Genomic DNA, 8,441 nt, shown 5'->3' on the forward strand with positions numbered 1-8,441 from the left:
TTTAATCACTTACCACTTTTATTGGGTTTTGAATAAGGGCCTTAATGGTTCCAAGTTGTATGACTTAATTTGGTTTCATTCGTTGGTTTTGAAACTTATTTATAACTGATTTAGTTTTTCCGCTACTATTTTCTGATAAAGCCTTAACGTTTGAACACGTGGCGGTAGCACGCCAGTAATTCTCTTGAATATTGTTCAGGGTCCTCAGAGGTTTAAAGAGAGAATTATTGGGGTGTTACAACCGAGACGGATGAGGATCTGGTATATACAATAGCAGGCGGATTCGTCGGGGGTGGCCCGACCATTCGGGGCACCAAGGACCATCTGAAAAAGATGGTCAATTCTGTTGAAGAGGGAGAGGCGGCAAACACATCCGCCCTCCCTGAAGTCATCATCACCGAAAAGGACAGAGGCAAAGTCCGTCGGCCGCTTGATGACCCTGTGGTCATTGAATGGAAAGTGGCCAACCAACTGGTTGGTCGAATTTTGATTGACACAGGCAGCTCCTCTGACCTCATCAGCCTTAAATGCTTATCCAACCTCAAGTACAAACCGGATAGCATGATGGAGGTCTCCCACACCCTTGTAGGTTTTGGGGGAGGACTTGTGCAACCAGTCGAACGGATTGATTTGCCCTTCCGCCTGGGAAAAAAGGGAAACGGTCGGCATTTGACCATCGGTTTCCTAGTGGTTGAAGAGCTCACTGCATACAACCTCATCTTTGGTCGACCCACTCTGAACGAGTGCAAGGCCGTCATCATTCTTGCCCTCATGCTAGTCAAGTATGAGAAGGATGATGGAACAGTCAGTTCCCTTAATGGGGACCAAAAGACGGCTTGAGAGTGCTATCTCTCGGACGTAAAGCCCGCGGCCGCAGTAGCCGTCCGGGGCAAGCAAACAATCGACCTTGATGATATCAAGGAAGATCAGGCGCCCCCCCCCCCCCCCCCCCCCGCAGCCGGAAAAAAAAGAGAAAAATTGATCAGCTGGTGGTGGTAAAAAAAGAAAAGCAATAGCAATCACTAACCGGGGAACGGTTAGACGACCTCTGTCCCCAGCCTACTGGTGAACACATTGACATCCCTCTGGACGACAGTCGGCCAGAGCGGACGGTTAAGGTGGGGGCGATTGCATTTGCTAAGCTAGGTGACAGCCTGCACCAGCTGCTGCAAGAATTCAAAGACATCTTTGCCTTTGAAGTGGAAGAGATGCCAGGCATCAGCCCGGATCTCGCTGTCCACAAACTCGCCGTGGATCCCAAAAAGAAGCCCATTCGGCAAAAGAAGAGAAACCATGGCGAGGAAAGAAGTCAAGCGGCAACAGTTGAAGTTAAAAAGCTGCTGGACGCCAAGTTCATTCGGACATGCAATTTCCCTGAGTGGGTGGCTAATGTTGTGTTAGTAAGAAAGCCGAATGGAACTTGGCGGATGTGTGTTGACTACACTGACCTGAACAGAGCATGTCCGAAGGATAGTTATCCACTGCCAAAAATCGACAGTCTGGTCGATTCAACAGCTGGACATGCCCTGAGGAGTTTCATAGATGCCTATTCAGGCTTCCACCAGATCCCCTGTGGAAAAAATATCAAGAAAAGACGGTATTCGTCACTAATCAGGGGTTGTTCTGTTATACTGTGATGCCGTTTGGTTTGAAGAATGCGCCTGCTACTTTCCAACAAATGATTAATACGGTCTTCATTAGTCAAATTGGGAGGAATGTAGAGGTGTACATTGATGACACATGTGACTCATGATTTGTGTGACTTCATGTGTTTTGACACATGTGTGACCCTTGTGTGACTTTATGTGTTTTGACACATGTGTTAGACTCAACTCGATGTGATATGACACGACATGACTTAATGTACATGACTCGTGTGTGCAAAAAGCAAAACTTTTCCGTCATTTTTGTGGAGGGTACCAACTTTCTCCCGAAAAAGAAAGACGCGAAAAAAGAATCGAAGTATATGATGGTACATGTCAAATGAGCTTAATGCGTTAACGTTGTCTCTCATAGTACAAGGATTGTAACATCTTAGACTATCTTAGTTGACTCGATAATGAAAGTATTTAGATAACTTAGGTGCGAAGGCTAAGTAATTCATACTTTGTGATGCAATGATGATGATTATGATTGATGAGTGATTTTGATATGACAAGGCATGCTTCAACGTTATGTTAAGACTTCATGACAAAGGGTTCCTAATGGGAAATTTATTTGGTCATTTATCTATTATGTGTGTGAAAGTGTCATTATGGTTAGGCTTCAAGGGCTAACGGTGTGGAAAATATATTGAAAAGAGTCAAGAGATGGTGACTCTTAGGCTAGGTAAGCTAACAATGTAAGGATTGGCAAGGTAAAGTCGTATCCCCTAATCAAAAGTAATTACCTAAGTCCTCTAATTAATGCAGATAGGGAAGTAGGGTCGAATCCACAGGGAAACAAGTCTTTCTATTCCTAATTAATTATTATAATCTAAATTATCAAGGTAACCAATGTTGTTATAATTAAAGTTTATACTACGAAGAATTTAAGTAGGGAAAATAATGTAGGGGGAAATCAAATAATAAAAGCCTAGGGCATAGGTTCACTAATAAACAATATTCAAGGGTAAAACATAACAATCAATCATCAATGCATCAATTAATCCGATCATAAAGGGCTTTCGCTATGTATTATAATCACAGAATTAATTTACCGGTATTAAATCTCATCTCTTGAATCTCGACCTAACCATTTATAAATTAATCTGCCTGTTGAAACTAGACCTAAACATCAATTCTCATCTCTCAAATCTCGAATCAATATTGTAAAACTCATACAATTAAACCAGGCCTAATCTAATTGCATAGCATTAAATAAATCAATAGGAAATTAATTAAGAATGAACAATCAATAATCATAATTTACCCTTCATATTATTTATTAGATCTCCATAAACCTTAGAAAGTAAACTACTCAGACATGATTAAAAGTAAATAAATCAAAGCAATTAAACAAGTCATCAAGAATTGAAGGAATAAAAATACTGGAATTAATAAAGTAGAATTCGTACCGAATCGACAGAATTACAAAACGGAGTTAAGAACAAGAGTAAAAGTTTAGAGAGAGAAAATCTAAGTAGAGAGAGAATAATAGTAAGAGTATGTAAAAGATGATCCTAAACTTGCTTAATAAAATTACATTTATACTAAGCAAGAAATTCTACGAGAAACAAACTTGATCCGGAGCTTAATTCTCCTTCAGAAACTCGCGCCCGTTAGGGCGCCGCACCGCCCGACCGGGCCCGCCTTTTTTCCTCGAAGCCTCCTCTCGCGCCCGGTCGGGCGCGACTGTCTTTTCTTCTTTACTCGCCCCGCCCGGCCGGGCGCGCCTTCAGGCGGGGATGCGTTGCTCCGGGCGGCCTCACTTGGGCACCATAATGGACTTCGATTGGGCCCCGAATCTTCGGCCCAATTTGATTTCCTCTTTGGGTCTTTGAAACTTGGTCCAAATGCCTCAGAATTTCCAATACCGAGCCCTTAATCACCGGTTTGATTACTCTAGCTGGCCTTGGGCTTCAGCAAGTGGTCGTGCTCCTCGAATGCTCGTAATCGCTCCTTGAAAATCCGGGAAAATGCTCCAAAAGTGCAATTTCCTACAAAACTCAACCAAAACTACGAAAACACTAGAAAACACCAATTAGTAATAAAAGTGGCTCAAAAGAGCCAAAAACACTACTAATTATGACCAAAGGACGGGGGTAAATCACTATATAAAATAGACATATTAGGGATCAAGCCCCCGAGTCTAGCTCTAAGTGAATAGGGATGAGCATTGGAGATCCCTTGATATGTATAGATGGAAAATAGATCATAGTGTATGAGGCAACTAATATGTATGAAGAAAGCATGTGGAGAGTGGAAAGAATGATGTAGATGGAGAAATATGGAGGAAATTAGAAATAGAATGAATCCCCCAACTCAAATGACGGAAAGACGACTCATGTATGAACCTAAGACATAGTCATGGTGACATATACAAAGTGTGTGCTAAGACCAGTGAGTGTAGGTGACATGTTAAGACTTGTGTCATGACCATGTGGCTAGACTATGTGACTAGACTTAAGCAAAGACTAAGTTAAGACCTTATCACGTATGTGCACTAAACTAGATATCCGAAAATTTCGGATCGAGAAAAAACTAATCCTAAAAAATCGAATATTCGAAATTTTGGATTGGGTCACTAAATATTCGATTCGAAATAATATGTTTAGTTTTTTCCATTAATGTGTAGCGTGGACGAAATAACTTAAGTGCTATGCAAATACTATCCTCCCACGAGCTACTGACTTTGTTCCCAATCCCATATTCTCATCCTTTTCTATTGAAATCTGGATTTTTGTTTCTTTCTAGGTAGTTGTATAACTTCCCATATTTTCTTTAATTTGTATTTTTAATTTTTTAAGACATATTATTTATGGGGTTCTTCAAAATTGTCTTATACACTCCATTCTACGATGGTATCAAATGTAAACTATCATGTCTTTATATGCCTCCCCATTCCTAACTATCAACCCAGAATAATACAAATCTAAGTGATGAAATATTATGAGATCGAAACAAATTTATACCTAATCCATCTACCATCTTATCATAGTTGAAATTCTAGTGATAATATTGTGAACAACAAACAATTACTCAGGAAAATAGAAAAAAAAAAAAAGAACAATATACATTTTACAACTTAATCAAATAAAAAAAATCGACTTACTAAAGGATAAATATAAATTTGACATCACCATTTCAGATTTACAAATCTCATTAATTTGAGTAAATTTCATTTATCACGAAGACTGACGAGTGATCGAGATCGGTTGTGGTTACGTACGAGTTTACAACGGCAAAGACGCTCTGGCTCCAACGAGACTTTCAGAGTTTTGGGTTTTAGGATGGTTGACTTGTGGTTGCGGATGAGAGATAGTGAGAGGGTGAGACCTGGTTTCTAGAGTTTTAAGGTTTGTTCGGTTGGAACACATTTGTATAATAATTATGTAATTTCTTTATAAAAATTTAAAATTATGAAACTGGGTCAGATCGGATGTCCGATTTTCCAAGACACATGATCCGAATCTGATAACTTGTTATTCGATATGATTTTTAGGTGATTTTGAACCTTTTTTTACTTGATATATTGGCGTTTTGGTTCACTTTTACTCTATTTTCGTACAACTTTTGTGTATCCTTTGCTTCACGGGGTGTTAGTGTTTTTGTTGAGTTTTTTAGGTCCAAAGACGACCATTTGAAGCATATGGATGATAATCCAAGGTTAGAAGCAGAGACAAAGTAGAAAAACCAAAGAAAAGGTGAAGAAAAGGGCCTAGAAGACCCTACACGGCCGTGCCATGTCCTACACGTCCGTGCAGGAGTGTTCCAGCAAGCATGTGAATCTTCCTGAGTGCACGGCCGTGCAAGACTTCAGCACGTCCGTGCAAGTCACCCAGCACGTCCGTGCTGAAGCCTGTACGTCCGTGCAGCTTTCCCAGGCCAAATCAATAACAAACTGATTCCAATCCTCTGGCTCTACACGGCCGTGCATAAGATGGCACGTCCGTGCAATATAGGCTGCACATCCGTGCTAAGTCTGGCACGTCCGTGGAAACCAGTAGGCGTACCCGACTCTTGTTTTCTCTGTCTTTTTATTTAGGGGTCTCATAAATAACCCCTTAAGCTGATTTGTACGACATCCAAGTTTTTAGAGCTTTCCTCTTAGTTTGTAATTTTAGAAACACAAAAACTCTCAAAATCATTAGTTAGATCTTAATTATTAGCTTGGAAATTTCAATCTCAATCATTGTAGAAGACAATTTCCACCATTGTTATTCAAAGTTGAAGCTTCTAGTAATTATTTCTATTTTCTCTACTTGAATTGCTTATTGTTTTCTTAATTCTTGTATGCTTAGATTGTTATTAAGCTTAATCCTTAGTTTGAATCTCGTTCATGAATTACTTGAAATTCTTAGTAGCTTTAATCTCCATGGATTGTGAGTAGTCTAATTTTCTAGGGTTTGGGTAAAACCCTTGATGTAGTCACTAATTACTTGTTGCATGTGTTAATTTGGTAATTGTTGGGTGTTAATTAGTTGAGCTTAAGTGGTTTGATTTCTTAGTTCTTGTATATGGCCATTGCTAGTACTATTAACCAAGCTTTCTCAACGAAGGATCGAGAGATGAACTTGAGTTAGCTCCCTTATGCTTAATTGACTTAAAATGCCATGAGAATAGGAATTTCCTGTGAAGGGAATGTTTTAAACATCGTGATTATGCTTTAATACTTGTTTTATGCTTTGTAACCACGAGAGTAGGTTGTTTTCATGATTTAAGTAATCCCTCTAGCTTGAGAGAGTAGTTGGGTGCTTTAGATGACTTCCCCTTATTTTACCTTAGTTGTGCATGCTATTTGTGATGAAGTTCAGTGGTATATCCTGAGCCCTAGAATCCTCTAAATATTGTTAATCCCCCCTTAGCTTTAGTTGATTTGAACTAGTACTTGTCACTTAAAACAAAACCAATTTTGACTTCATTTAGCTCATTTAAACGGCAGTATCTCGGTGGTTGATTCAACGCCTCCCATGGGTTCGACCGTTTCTTACCCTTACAATTAGTTAGTGAGACCTAGATAGGACTTTATCTTTGGTAGGCGTGATGAAGGCCTATCAAATTTTGGTGTCGTTGCCGGGGAGGCAAAGTCACATTGAATGTATTATTGTTGAATGAGACTAGATGTGTGTATATGTATCATAGTTTTTCTTATTCATTTTTTGATATTTGTGTTCTAAACTCGTGTTAGTCATTGCTAATGTTTTTCTTAGCTTTGTTTGGCTTTGCATGACATGAAAGAGTAAGAAATCACCGCTTTGTCTCGTTGATCCAGAGCTAAATAGGACTTTTAGAAACGTGAGGAGACTTTTGCAAGGCACACCCGAATTCTCTATTGTATATTCAGATTCTGATCCGAAAAAGGTTTTTGAAATCAACAAAGAAGATAACATGGGTGATAACAATCCTCCTTCGCCTTTACGACGAGACTATGACCACCCCAACGCATTCCAACTTCGAAGTTGCATACGTCTCCCCACCACAAATGCAAACAACTTTGAGCTTTCACCTCAACTCATTCGGATGATTTAAAGTGATCAATTCGGAGGTAGTCCTTATGAGTGTCCTTTTGCTCACTTGGACAACTTTCTTGAGTTACGTACAACCATCAAGTAAAACAACATTTCGGAAGAGTTCATCTGTATGCATGCACATGTTTCTATTCTCCCTACGTGATAAATCAAAGCATTGGTTGAGAACGGTTGAAGAGGGATCGTTGAGTACTTGGGATGAGGTGACTAAAGCTTTTCTTGGAAACTATTGTCCTCCCAAGAAAACCGCCGAATTAAGGCGGAAGATCACCAACTTCAACCAAGAGATTGATGAAACTTTGTGTGAAGCATGGGAGAGGTTCAAAGATAACACTAAAGCATGCCCTCATCACGGTTTCACCTCATGGATCATAGTGCAAAGCTTCTATGATGGTCTTACTCCTACCTCAAGGGCCAACCTTGATTCCGAGGCCGGTGGTAGCCATAAAAAGCTATCGGTTGATGAGGCTTACAAAATGATTGAAGAGGTTGCCAAGCATTATGCTTATGGGGGTGACAAAAGACAAAGTCATCCCAAGAAGAGAGGCAAGCATGATCTTGAGGCAATAGATCTTATTGCTTCAAAGCTTTATATGTTAGCTCGAAGCTAGCTCAAAAGAACAATGTGCCTGGTAGCTCCTCCTTGCAAGTCATGTATTGTGAGACTTGTGGAGGAAACGATCACATGGCATCCTATTGCAACCTACAACAACGGAGCATGTGGATTTCATTGGAAGAAATGATCCTTACTCTCAAACCTATAACCAAGGTTGGAAACAACATCTAAATTTTAGGTGGAAACAACCCAACCAAGCTCCCCCTCCTCAAAAAAAATATAACCAAGCTCCTCCTCCTCAAAACAATTACAATCAACCCCATTCACAACAACAACCTCCCTATCGCCACCCCAACCAAAGGGACAATGTCCAACAAAGAACCCAATACAATCAAGCCCTTCCTCCTCAAAAATCCAACATTGAATCTGTTTTGGAAACCTTCATGACCCAACAAACCAAGATCAATGGGGAAGTTAGTAGCTCAATTCAACAACTCCAAGCACACAATTCGATAATTTTGTTGTGATTTGTGTGAGTTATGAATTAAGATCAATGGAAACCCTCACGAGATAAAAACTCGTCCTCTTAGGTGACTTAGGGGTTGATTTTGGCTTTCACTTGTGCGAAAAGTGATTATGGTTATTACCATGCAGATTTGTGTTTTTGTGTTTCCTCTTTATTACCTCTCCTTAATTTGTTCATTAGCAAGTTATCTT

The 8,441-nt window shown here is 39.9% G+C and overlaps 1 non-coding gene across 1 annotated transcript; it reads right to left on the reverse strand.

The window, feature by feature from the left end:
* Positions 1–7,419: 7,419 nt before the first annotated feature.
* On the reverse strand, positions 7,420–7,526 carry LOC145609899 (small nucleolar RNA R71). Its single transcript, XR_014106168.1, has one exon. It is a non-coding gene; the product is annotated as a small nucleolar RNA R71 (small nucleolar RNA).
* Between the last annotated feature and the right edge of the window lie 915 nt (positions 7,527–8,441).

This window comes from Chenopodium album, chromosome 23, assembly GCF_948465745.1.
Source record: "Chenopodium album chromosome 23, dcCheAlbu1.1, whole genome shotgun sequence".
NCBI classification, from domain to species: domain Eukaryota; kingdom Viridiplantae; phylum Streptophyta; class Magnoliopsida; order Caryophyllales; family Amaranthaceae; genus Chenopodium; species Chenopodium album.